This window comes from Sapajus apella, unplaced genomic scaffold (genome assembly GCF_009761245.1).
Source record: "Sapajus apella isolate SASKATOON/1434 unplaced genomic scaffold, GSC_monkey_1.0 scaffold48, whole genome shotgun sequence".
Lineage (NCBI taxonomy): Eukaryota > Metazoa > Chordata > Mammalia > Primates > Cebidae > Sapajus > Sapajus apella.
This window is the reverse complement of record NW_022436988.1, coordinates 907,113-919,335: the sequence shown is the minus strand read 5'-3', so window position 1 is coordinate 919,335 and position 12,223 is coordinate 907,113. Positions and strand designations below refer to the sequence as shown.

General features: G+C 52.2%; 1 protein-coding gene and 1 pseudogene across 2 annotated transcripts in view; one reads left to right on the top strand and one right to left on the bottom strand.

The window, feature by feature from the left end:
• CSNK1D (casein kinase 1 delta) overlaps positions 1-5,058 on the bottom strand; it is a 43,815-nt gene extending 38,757 nt beyond the window's left edge. The window contains exon 1 of the mRNA XM_032241225.1: positions 5,036-5,058. The gene's annotated coding sequence lies outside the window, so the exon portion shown is untranslated. The remainder of the gene's footprint in view (positions 1-5,035) is intronic.
• On the top strand, positions 360-718 carry LOC116525467 (annotated as a pseudogene). Its single transcript, XR_004257693.1, has one exon. The product of XR_004257693.1 is annotated as a 10 kDa heat shock protein, mitochondrial pseudogene (transcript).
• Positions 5,059-12,223: the final 7,165 nt, after the last annotated feature.

Here is a 12,223-nt window from a genome sequence, read left to right as displayed (position 1 = left end):
CCACCTCCCTGGTTCAAGTGATTCTCATGCCTCAGCCTCCTGTGTAGCTGGGATTACAGGTGCACACCACCACCCCCAGCTAATTTTTGTATTTTTAGTAGAGGGGGGTTTTCACCGTGTTGGTCAAGCTGGTCTCAAACTCCTGACCTTGTGATCCACCCGCCTCGGCCTCCCAAAGTGCTGGGAATACAGGCATGAGCCACTACGTCTGGCCATGCAGGCCTTTTTAAAAGCAGCTCTTGCTGGAACTAGTAAGAGTGAAAACACGGGCCGGGCGCAGTGGCTCACGCCTGTAATCCCAGCACTTTGGGAGGCCAAGGTGGGTGGATCACGAGGTTAAGAGATCGAGACCGCTCTCCTTGCCACGGTGCGCCAGAGCGGAGTACGAGGCTGAGGCTGAGGGAGTCATGGCAGGACAGGCGTTTAGAAAGTTTCTCCCACTCTTTGACCGAGTATTGGTTGAAAGGAGTGCTGCTGAAACTGTAACCAAAGGAGGCATTATGCTTCCAGAAAAATCTCAAGGAAAAGTATTGCAAGCAACAGTAGTCACTGTTGGATCGGGTTCTAAAGGAAAGGGTGGAGAGATCCAACCAGTTAGCGTGAAAGTTGGAGATAAAGTTCTTCTCCCAGAATATGGAGGCACCAAAGTAGTTCTAGATGACAAGGATTATTTCCTATTTAGAGATGGTGACATTCTTGGAAAGTACGTAGACTGAAATAAGTCACTATTGAAATGGCATCAATGTGAAGCTGCCCATTCCACTGAAGTTCTGAAATCTTTCATCATGTAAATAATTTCCATATCTCCCTTTTATAATAAACTAATGATAACTGATGACATTTAGTGTCTCCAAAATTGTTTCCTTGTACTGATACAAACATTTCCAAATAAAAATATATAAACGAGGGAAAAAAAAAAAAAAAAAAAAGAGATCGAGACCATCCTGGGCAACATGGTGAAACCCCGTCTCTACTAAAAATACAAAACATTAGCTGGGCATGGTGGTGCGTGCCTGTAATCCCAGCTACTCAGGAGGCTGGGGCAGGAGAATTGCCTGAACCCAGGAGGCGGAGGTTGCGGTGAGCCGAGATCGCGCCATTGCACTCCAGCCTGGGCAACAAGAGCGAAACTCCGTCTCAAAAAAAAAAAAAAAAAAAAGAGTGAAAACTCACTCATTACCAAGAGGACAGCACCAAGCCATTCATGAGGAATCCACCCCATGCCCCAAACACCTCCCATCAGGCCCCACCTCCAACACTCAATTTCAACCTGAGGTTTGAAGGGGACCAACACCCAAACTATAGCAACGGGGAAAGAGGAAAGTTTGTGGATACCTGTTTATAAAGAATCTGCTAACAAAGGGAAAGAATCAGGCTGGGCGCTGTGACTCACGCCTGTAATCCCAGCACTCTGGGAGGCCAAGGTGGGTGGATTGTGAGGTCAGGAGTTCAAGATCAGCCTGGCCAACATGGTGAGACCCGGGCATGGTGACGGGTGCCTGTAATCCCAGCTACCTGGGAGGCTGAGGCAGGAGAATCGCTTGAACTCAGGAGGCAGGGGTTGCAGTGAGCCCAGACTGTGTCACTCACTCCAGCCCAGGCAACAAGAGCAAGACTCCATCTCAACAACATCAAAAGCCCCCAAAAACAAAGGGAAAGAATCAGACCATCATGGGGCTCCGCTGTCACCTGCCTGCATCCTCCTAAAAGCTTGTGTTAGAAACTGACCTCCGTAGTGCAATGGGGTAGGGATTGGGGGAGCTTTAGGGAGAGGTTCGGATTGTGAGGCCCGGCCCTAGTGAATGGCTCAGTCCCTTGTGAAAGGGCTTGATGAAGGGGGTTTGATCCCTTTTCCCCGTTGTCTCTCTGCTGTGTGAGGATACCATGTTCCTCCCCTCTGGAGGATGCAGTAACAAGCTGTCAGGAGGAGACACCAGGCCCTGACCAGACACTGAACCTGCCACCACCTTGATCTTGGACTTCCCAGCCCCCAGAACTGTGAGAAATAAATTTATTCTTTACAAATACCTAGTCCACGACGTTCTGTTACAGCAGCATCAACAGACTGAGATAGGCGGCTTATACACGACTGGAAGCCTGCAGAAACGGGGGAAAACATCTTCAGACGGCTGAGATGGCTCCCAGGACTCCTCTGCCTGGCACAGACACCCTCTGCCTGGGAGGGCGAGGGTGTAGGAGGATTCAGAGTCTAACACCCTGGGCCCAGCCAGGAGCCAGGAAGGCCTCCTAGTGAACAGCGAATGAGACAGAACCCCGAACTCAGACAGGGAGGTGAAGGGGAGGGGCGCCAGGTCGAGCAGCACTCTCTGTGTGTGAGCTGGTGTGTGCGCACACCTGCGTGCACAAGTGTGTATGGTGTGTGTGTGGACGCCATGTTCAGAATGGACATGCACGTGTCTGCATGTGCTCGCACAAGTGTAAGCTGCATGTGTGTATGTGCATTCATGCACATGCACCACACCGGTGCACACATCGTGTAACGTATGTTCACCTGTGTGCACACACATATATGTGCATGTGTGTGTGTGCACCTGCATGCTTGCTAAAATATGGTGGAGAGTAAATGATGATCAGCTCTCTGGAACTGGGGAAAGTGTTAGACAGATTTTCGACATAGGAAGTGCCGCTGAAGGAACTCATCCATGGGCTGGCACTAAAACCTGGAAGCTGGGGGCAGGGAGCAGCGGGGAGTGAAATCTCAAAGCTCTCATCAGAAGTGGGGAAGGCTGGATACGATGGCTCAGGCCTGTAATCCCAGCACTTTGGAAGGCAAAGGCAGGAGTTTGAGACCAGCCTGGGCAACATAGCAAGACCTTGTCTCAAAAAAAAAATTTTTTTTTTTTACGAGAAACTACACAGATGGCAAAACTTTAGAAAAAAGAGAGATGTGGCAAGAGGGGAGAAACAGAGATCAATGTCTTTTACAGATTTCATCTTGGGGTGGAGAGGTAAGGAGTAGAGCCACTTGGTGGGGAAACGTTGTTTGTGAATGACTTTGGAACAAAGACCACCTGACAGGCTCAATTAAGGAATGAAAAAGCTCAGGGACTTCCCAGGGAGCCAGGTGGACACTAGGGCAGGAGGAGGGCAGCAGGAACTCGACCAAACCTGCAAGCACAGAAGGAGAGTTTAGCAGGAACAGGCCCAGGCCAGGCCAGGCCAGCCAGCAGCTGCGCTGTTCCCCGCACAACACCGTGGTGCTCAAACAGCCTGGGGAGCCCCTCCCGAGGCAGCCACAGGTTCCTGGTCACTTCAGTTACTAAAATTCATGTCCTGTTGGGGTAATTAAGGCCCACTTTTGGTATTTCAGCCCCAGCCTCCCACCTGGCCCAGACGGATGAGGGCTCAGAAGAGGAAGGGGTGGAGGGCACAGACAGCCCCTGACCTTCTACACCTGCAGCCCATGGTCCAGGCTACAGGAAGAATGAGGGATCAGGCTGATGTCCAGATGACTGGCACCCGACACCCAGCCTTCCACGTGCTCCACGTGCTTTCCCACGGGGCCCCGGTGTACCCACCCCTGCTTGGTGTCTGAGCCACGTGCTGTTGGGCTGACTTCCGTGGGACTAGCTCCTGGTTTCTGCTTCTGAGCCCTGCAGTATGTGAAGGCTTCTTGCTGCCCGCCTGAGCAAGACACCCCTGGACCCACAGCCCAGCACCTTCCAGGCGTCCACATTCAAGCGCTGGCTACTGGAGGAGCAAACGGCCCTTGGCTGATGAAAACCAACCTTGACTTTGTCACAGGCCACCTGGAAACCATCAGGTAAGTTGTCCCAAAGGCCAAAGTCCAGCTTCTGGGGTAATGAGGCCTGAGGGCCCTCCAGGTCCTACAGGAGGAGGTCACCTTTCAGCACCGCCACAAACTGGGGCTCGACCCGGCTCTGAAGCTCCTGCTGCCTGGTCTGACACTCATTTACACAGTCATGTGACGTGAGAGCTCTCCAGAACCTTCTGTGGCTGCCCATTGCTGTGAGCAAGAAGTTGAACCTCCTCGTCTGGTCCTCAGAGCTCCCTCCCCTGTCCCTGAAAAGCACTCTCACTCCCTTCCAGGCCACTGTCCCCATCGCAGCCAGAGAGGTGTTTCAGAGTTCAAATCCTGCCCAGGCACCATCCTGTCTAAAGGCAGCCATGAATCTGCATCTGTGTGCTTTGCCTATGGGAGTGTAAAATGGCACTTCCTCAAAAGGTTAAACATAGACTTACCACATACCCAGCAATTCCACGCCCAGGCTCCACCCCAAGAGAACTGAAAACATCTATCCACACAGAAACTCATACACAAATATTCGCAGTTGCGCTATTCATAGTAATCAAAAATGGGAACAACCAAAATGCCCAAAACTGATGAACAGATGGACAAATTGTGCTATATTCACATAATGAAATATTATGCAGTCATAAAAAAGAACGACACCGGGTGTGGTGGCTCACACCTGTCATCCCAGCACTTTGGGAGACTGAGGCAGGTGGATCACCTGAGGTCAGGACTTCAAGACCAGCCTGGCCAACATGGTGAAACCCTGTCTCTACTAAGAATACAACAATTAGGCTGGGACATGGTGGCACACGCCTGTGGTCCCAGCTACATGGGAGGCTGAGGCAGGAGAATTGCTTGAACCTGGGAGGCGGAGGTTATAGTGAGCCAAGATGGCACCACTGCACTCCAGCCTGGGCAACAGAGCAAGACTCCCATCTCAAAAAAAAGAATGAAGGGAGTCCCAGCCAGCCACTAGGGAGGCTGAGGCAGGAGGATCGTTTGAGCCTCGGAGGTCAAGGCTTCAGTGAACCATGATCACACCACTGCACTCCAGCCTGGGTGACAGAGCCAGATCCTGTCTCAAAAAAGTAATAAAAAAAAAAAAAAGGTTGGGTGTGGTGGCTCATGCCTGTAATTCCACCACTTTGGGAGGCTGAGGCAGATCACTTGAGCTCAGGAGTTCGAGACCAGCCTGGGCAGCATGACGAATCCCCATTTCTACAAAAAATACAATTAGCCAGGCATTGTGGTGCGTACCTGCAGTCCCAGCCACTTGAGACGTTGAGGCAGGAGGATTGCTTGAGCCCAGGAGGTCAAGGCTTCAGTGGCCGTGATCATACCACTGCACTCCAGCCTGGAGAGACAATGTTTAAAAAACAACAAAACAAACAGACAACAACAACAAAAACCAAATGAAGGCTAGGTGCAGTGGCTCACGCCTGCACTCCCAGCACTTTGGGAGGCTGAGGTGGGTAAATCACTCGAGGTCAGGAGTTCGAGACCATCCTGGCCAACATGGTGAAACCCTGTCTCCACTAAAATTACAAAAATTCGCCAGGCATGGTGGCATGTGCCTGTAATCCCAGCTACTCAGGAGGCTGAGGCAGGAGAATCGCTTGAACCTGGGAGTGAAGGTTGCAGTCAGCCGAGATCGCGCCACTGCACTCCAGCCTGGGCGACAGAGTGAAACTCTGAAAGAAAAACAATGAAGCACTAAGGCGTGCTGTTACAAAACAGATGAAACTTGAAAACACCTGATACTCAGCAGCAGAAACAAGTCTTCAAAGACCACCTACTGTATGATTCATTTACATGGGGAATGTCCAAAATAGGCAGATTCATAGACAGAGCCGGTGGAATGGTGGTCGTCAGTGGCTGGGTGGACTGTGGGGAATGACTGCTAATGGGGATGATGAAAACATTTCAGAACTAGACAGGGGTGAGGGTTACATAACATTACAAATGCACTAAAATTCACTGAATTGTATACTTTTAAATGGTTAAAATGGTGAATTTTACCTACATTAAAAACAAAACAAAAAAAACCCAAAAAACCCAGCCCGAGCAACTAGTGAGACCTTGTCTCTACAAAAAATAAAAAATTAGGCTGGGCACAGTGGCTCATGCCTGTAATCCCAACACTTTGTGAGGCTGAGGCAGGTGGATGATCTGAGGTTGGGAGTTTGAGATTGGCCTGGCCAATATGGCGAAACCCTGTCTCTACTAAAAACACAAAAAAATTAGCCAGGCATAGCGGCTCCCATGCGGGAGGCTGAGGCAAGAGAATCGCTTAAGCCTGGGAGGTGGAGGATGCAGTGAGCCAAGATCTCACCATTGCACTCCAGCCTGGGCGACAGAGAGAGACTCTGCCTCAAAAATAAATAAAAAAAAAAAACTAGCCGGGTGTGGTGGCTCACGCCTGTAGTTCCACCTACTCGTGAGGCTCAGGCAGGAGGATGGCTTGACTACAGGAGTTTGAGACCAGCCTGGGCAACACGGCAAAACCCCATCTCCACAAAAAACATAAAACTTAGCCCAGCGTGGCGTGGTGTGTGCAGCTGTGGTACCAGCTACTCTGGAGGCTGAGGTGGGTACCAGCTACTCTGGAGGCTGAGGTGGGTACCAGCTACTGTGGAGCTGAGGTGGAAGAATCACTTGAGCCCTGGAGTTTGAGCTGAGGTTGCATCACTGCACTCCAGCCTGGGCCACAGAACAAGACCCTGTCTCAAAAACAACAAAACAAGAGGCTGGGCACAGTGGCTCACGCCTGCAGTCCCAGCTACTTGGGAGGGTGAGGCATGAGGATTGCTTGAACCTGGGAGGCAGAGGTCGCCTTGAGCGGAGTTCATGCCACTGACAGAGCACAGAGCCAGACTGTCTCAACACACACACATACACACACACACACACCCCAGAAAAACCAACCAGAAACAAAACAGCCAAAACCCATCGAGCAGCCCTGAGCCCTGAGCCAATTCCTTCCTGGGTTAGAGGCCCTCGCCTCCCGCCCTCCCCTCGGGAGCCGCCTGCAGCTTCCAGAAGGCATCACTCTCACCCCATCCCTGAGCCTGGGGATGAAGATGGACAAGCCAGCACTGCACAGGTGAAGGCCACTGCCAACTGCACACAGGGGAACTGAGGTTTGCAGCTTCCGGTAGCTTCCGGAGGGGGGGACCTCAGCCCAATAAAGGATGCCAGCACGGAGGTTCCCAGGTGGGACCTGGGAGAGGGTACTCCAGGAGCTAGGGGCAGTATGTGTGCCTGCATGTGTGTGCATGTGTACGTGTGTGTGCATACAAGCGTGCATGTGTGTGCGTGCATGTGTCTGCTCATGTCCATGTGTCAGTGTGTGTGCATGTCTCCATGCATGCGTGTGCGCATGTCTGTCTCCATGTGTGCATGTGTGTGCGTGTATGTCCATGTGTGTGCATGTCTGTGTGCATGTCTCCATGTGTGTGCATGTGTGCACACATGTCTACGTGTGCATGTGTCCATGTGTCTGTGTACATGTGTCTCTGTGTGCATGTTTATGCATGTCTCCGTGTGTCACATGTATGCATGTGTGTGAGTGCACGTGCATGTACACACGTGTGAGTACGTGTGTGTCTGGCAAAGCTATCACCCACCCGCTGGCTAAGGGTAACTCCAGGAAGCTCTGGGGTCACCCAGGGTTCAGGTTAGATGGAGGCATGAGTAGAGCTGAGGAAGGCAACCCTCAGGTTCCTGGGGCTCCTTGCCAGCCCTGGTGACTAACTGGGCAGAGGCGAGCAATGCCCAGCCCACACCAGGAAGGAATGGAAGTGAGTTCATGTCCCACCTCCCACGACTCAGGCACAGGTGAGGCTGCCATGAAGCCTGGGACCGCAGTGAGGCTGCCCTGGAGGTGCCCTGTGCAACGCGGCAGCTAGCCACATGTGGCTATTTAAATTAATTCAATGAAAGCAAAAAGCAGTTCCTCAGGCTCCTAAGCCACATTTCAAGTGCTCAGTGACACCAGGAGTGGCCAGGCCTGCTGGACACCAGTGGTCTGGACCAGAGGTGATTTCACTCCCCAGAGGGGATGTAGCTGCCGGGAGAGAATGGCCTGGCCCTGAATTCTCTGCCCCCTGCCCCCTGGCCCAGACCCAGCCCTGATTTGTGCCCCTGCCAGCATCCAGGGTAACAGCTGGCTATGAAGGAGAGCTTTCCATGCACGTGGCTCCTGCCATGGCTAGTTTACCTGGTCAGATGAGGGTGTGTGAGCCCTGAAGAAGCCAAGTGGGAGGAGGGGCTCTGCTGCCCTGGCCCTGGGTAAGGCCAAGGCGAGCCCATGTCTGTGGTCATTGCATGGCAGGACCGCACAGCCCTGACGGAGTTGGTTCCCATCAGGCATTTTGAGTTCTGAGCCAGGAACATGTTGGGGGTGGACTGCTCCATCCCGTACCTGGACCCTCAGATCTTCCCCCACCTTGCCCATGAGGTGATGGGCTGCTGGGCTGGGTGCTGCCCAGTCTTTGTGTCCAGAGGTTTCCCAGGGTTCCCAGACCCAGCCCTGCAACCCTGGCTCAGGAGCACCCTCCCTCGGCCCTGGGGCCTGTGCCTCCTTAGCTTGGCGGCCCTGGGCAAATCATGTAGCCCCTAGTCAGCTTCTCCAGGAGACCGGCAGTGACTGAGGGCCTGTTCCCTGTTCCCCCGTCCCTGCCCAGGGCTGGGCACACAGGGCACCGTCAGTGCCCTCTCTGCAATGGCCGAGAAGCTGGCGCTCCACGCAGGAGGAATGACGTGTCCTTGCCGCCGCCCTCATTTGTGACTTGGACAGCAGCTCCCAGCAGGATGGCACCCTTTCCTCCAGAGCCAGGGGAGGAGTGAGGCCTGGTGCCCAGGTGGTACCTGCCTCACCCAGGTGGCAGCAAGCTGTTCCTCAGCTGCCTCTGCCACTGGAGGTATGGGCAGGTGGTGGGGTGATACTCACAGGACTGCCGTGAATGTGGCCCTGGCCCGGCCTGCAGGAAGTTGGAGGGGTCCCCATCGGGGCTGGGGCTGCTGCCTCCCATCCCCGCCCCAACCAATGAGTCCTGGCTGGTCAGGGCAAAACTGGAAGGGTCATGCCTGTTCCCAGCTCCCAGAGGTCTCGTTCCTTTCTTGTGGCTGCACAGAGCCAGCAGAGAGGCCCAGCCTGTGTGTCCTCCAGTGCCCCAGGAACCATCCCGGCTGGCTGGGGCGCATCTGCGCCCAGACGCCCTTGCCCTCCCTCATCTCTGCATGTCACTATGACAGCTGTGCGGGGTGACTGGGCAATGAAACATCAGCTGCTGAGGCCTCCCACCTGCCCCAGGTGAGTACCGCCTCTGCAGGGGCCACCCAGTGCATCAGCAGCCATGGGGACTTCCCCAGTACCTCCTCCCCAGGGTGTCATGCGGGCCACTTCCTCCAGGCAGGACATCTCACTCAACTTAGCTGGCAGAGGTCAGTGACAAGATAACAGAGGGGCAGCCCTGGCCGGTCCCCAGCATGTTCCCTGGTGAGGCCACTGGAGGCACGTCCCAGTGGTTGGTGAAGGCTGAGGGCATTCTGGGTCAAATTAAGGCAAGATTCGGGACCTCTGAAACACAGCTCCGGGCACATGCTTGGAAGTTGGGGGGTGGGCAGAGGAGGTGCTGTGAGGGCCCAGCACAGTGTGGGATGTGGGACACGGGATGCTTGAGGAGGCACAGCTGCACGGCTGTTAGGGCGTGATGAATATCGAGGTATGGGAGGCAGGGAAGGCAGCTCTGTCTGCTCCAATGCAGCACTGAAGCATCCACCCAAGGCAGGCAACTCAGAGGAAAAGCAGACCCAAAGGAACAGAGAAGAAAATTAAAAGGGCAGAAAGCAGTCAGGGAGGAAGGGAAGAGGGAGAAGGGGAAGAATGAGGAGTAAAAACCCCAAAGCTGGGTTTTTTAAACCCCTAAGAGGCTGGACATGGCAGTCATGCCTGTAATCCCAGCATTTCAGGAGGCTGATGAGGGCGGATCACCTGAGGTAATGAGTTTGAGACCAGCCTGGCCAAAATGGTGAAACCCCGTCTCTACTGAAAATACAAAAATTAGCTGGGCCTGTAGTTCTGGCTACTTGGGAGGATGAGGCAGGATAATTGCTTAAACCCAGGGGGCAGAGGTTGCAGTGAGCAGAGATGACACCACTGCACTCCAGCCTGGGCAACAGAGTGAGACTCTGTCTCACGAAAAAACCCTGCAAACGCTGGGGCATGGGAGGAATGACCCCGTGAAAGCACTCTGCAGGAGTGAAGAAAGGAAAATGCAGGACTGCAAACAGAACACAAGAAAGAAAGTGAAGCAGAGTTTTAAGTAGCAGAATTAGAAACACAAACCAGTAACACTGAAACAGACATGAAGTTGCCTAACTCCTAGAAAACTATAAAATGAGAAAAACGAAAGGGAACAAAAGAACAGAGTAGACTGGAAGTGCTTGTTGGCCACCCCCCACCCGGCGCGAGCCTAGGCTGCTGCACGAGTGCGTTCCACCCAGCTTCTGGAGCCAGTTAATTCCTGTCTCGTACAAAATGTTCCAGAAAGTGAAGAGTGGGATGTGTCCAGCCCACTTTATGAGGCTAGGGCGACAGCAACGCCAAACCAACAAGCACAGACAAACGCAGGACACGAGACGCCTGTTTCACTCTGGATTTTAGGTGCAAAAAATACAAAATAAAATATTAGGGGCCAGGTGAAGTGGCTCATGCCTGTAATCCCAGCACTTTGCAAGGCTTAAAGTGGCGGATCACTTGAGCCCAGGAGTTCAAGACCAGCGTGGAGCACATGGTGAGGCTCTGTCGCTACTAAAAAAAAAAAAAATTAAAAATTCTGGGCAAAACATAGACTTTGTTGCCACAAAAAAATTTAAAAATTAGCTGACGTGGTGGTGTGCACCTGCAGTCCCAGCTACTCGGGTTGCTGATTTCGGGAGGATCACTTGAGCCTAGGAGTTTGAGGCTGCACTGAGCTGTGACCGTACCACTGTACTCCAGCCTGCGTGCCTGGTGACAGAGTGAGATCCTATCTCTAAAAAAAAAGAAAAAAGAAAACATTTGAAATAAAATATTAGCTAGCTGGACCTCATGGTCTGGGTTTCTCTAGTTTAGTATCAGACAATATCAGTGCAATTTGTTCTGTTAACATGCTACAGAAGAAAAACCATGACTAGCTCAGGCAAAGAAAACTATTAGGTGAAATATAATTGATTTCACCTACTTTATGATTAAAAAGCTCTTAGCGGCCGGGCGCGGTGGCTCAAGCCTGTAATCCCAGCACTGTGGGAGGCCGAGGCGGGTGGATCACGAGGTCAAGAGATCGAGACCATCCTGGTCAACATGGTGAAACCCCGTCTCTACTAAAAATACAAAAAATTAGCTGGGCATGGTGGCGCATGCCTGTAATCCCAGCTACTCAGGAGGCTGGGGCAGGAGAATTGCCTGAACCCAGGAGGCGGAGGTTGCGGTGAGCCGAGATCGCGCCATTGCACTCCAGCCTGGGTAACAAGGGCGAAACTCCGTCTCGAAAAAAAAAAAAAAAAAAAAAAAAAAAAAAGCTCTTAGCACAATAGACATATTTTTCAATGGTACAGGTTAGACATTCATGTCCACAACCACCATGTATATAATGGAGAAGCTTACGGTGAATGAGGGTGAAAGAAGCTGGCGGACAAAGGCTGCGTACTGTGTGGTTCCCTTACATGATGCTCTGAGAAGGGCAAAATTATGGAGACGGTAGAAAGATCAGTGGTTTTCAGTTCAAGAGGAGAGACGGCTGCGTGCGGTGGCTCACACCTGTCATCCCAGCACTGTGAGAGATCGAGGCGGATGAATCACTTGAGGTCAGGAGACCAGCCTGGCCAACATGGTGAAACCCGTCTCTACCAAAAAATACAAAAAAATTAGCCGGGCATGGTGGCAGACACCTGTAATCCTAGGTACTTGGGAGGCTGAGGCAAGAGAATCGCTTGAACCTGGGAGGTGGAGGTTGCAGTCGGCTGAGACTGCACCACTGCACTCCGGCCTGGGTGACAGAGTGAGACCTTGTCTCAAAAAAAAAAAAAAAAAAAGGAGAGGGGTGAACAGATGGAACACAAAGGATTTTAGGACAGTGAAACAATTCTATGTGATAGTGTAGTATTCTGTATAATGCGGAATACACAAAACTACACGTCAAAATCCATAGACTGTACAGGAGAGAGAATTGGCATTACTGTATGCAAATTTAACCACTTGGGAGATGGAGGATCCCAGATGAAATTCAGACGGTGATAAGAGACTGTAACTGCATTACAAATGCATTTAACAGCCTCAATGAAGGGTGGTAACCTCAGTAACTTTGGACATGGGTGGAGTCTGCAGCACTCAAGACTGAGGATGTCAACACTGTTCTCTAGTTGATAAAGGCATTTCCCACGGGGATACCAGCTAATAATTCT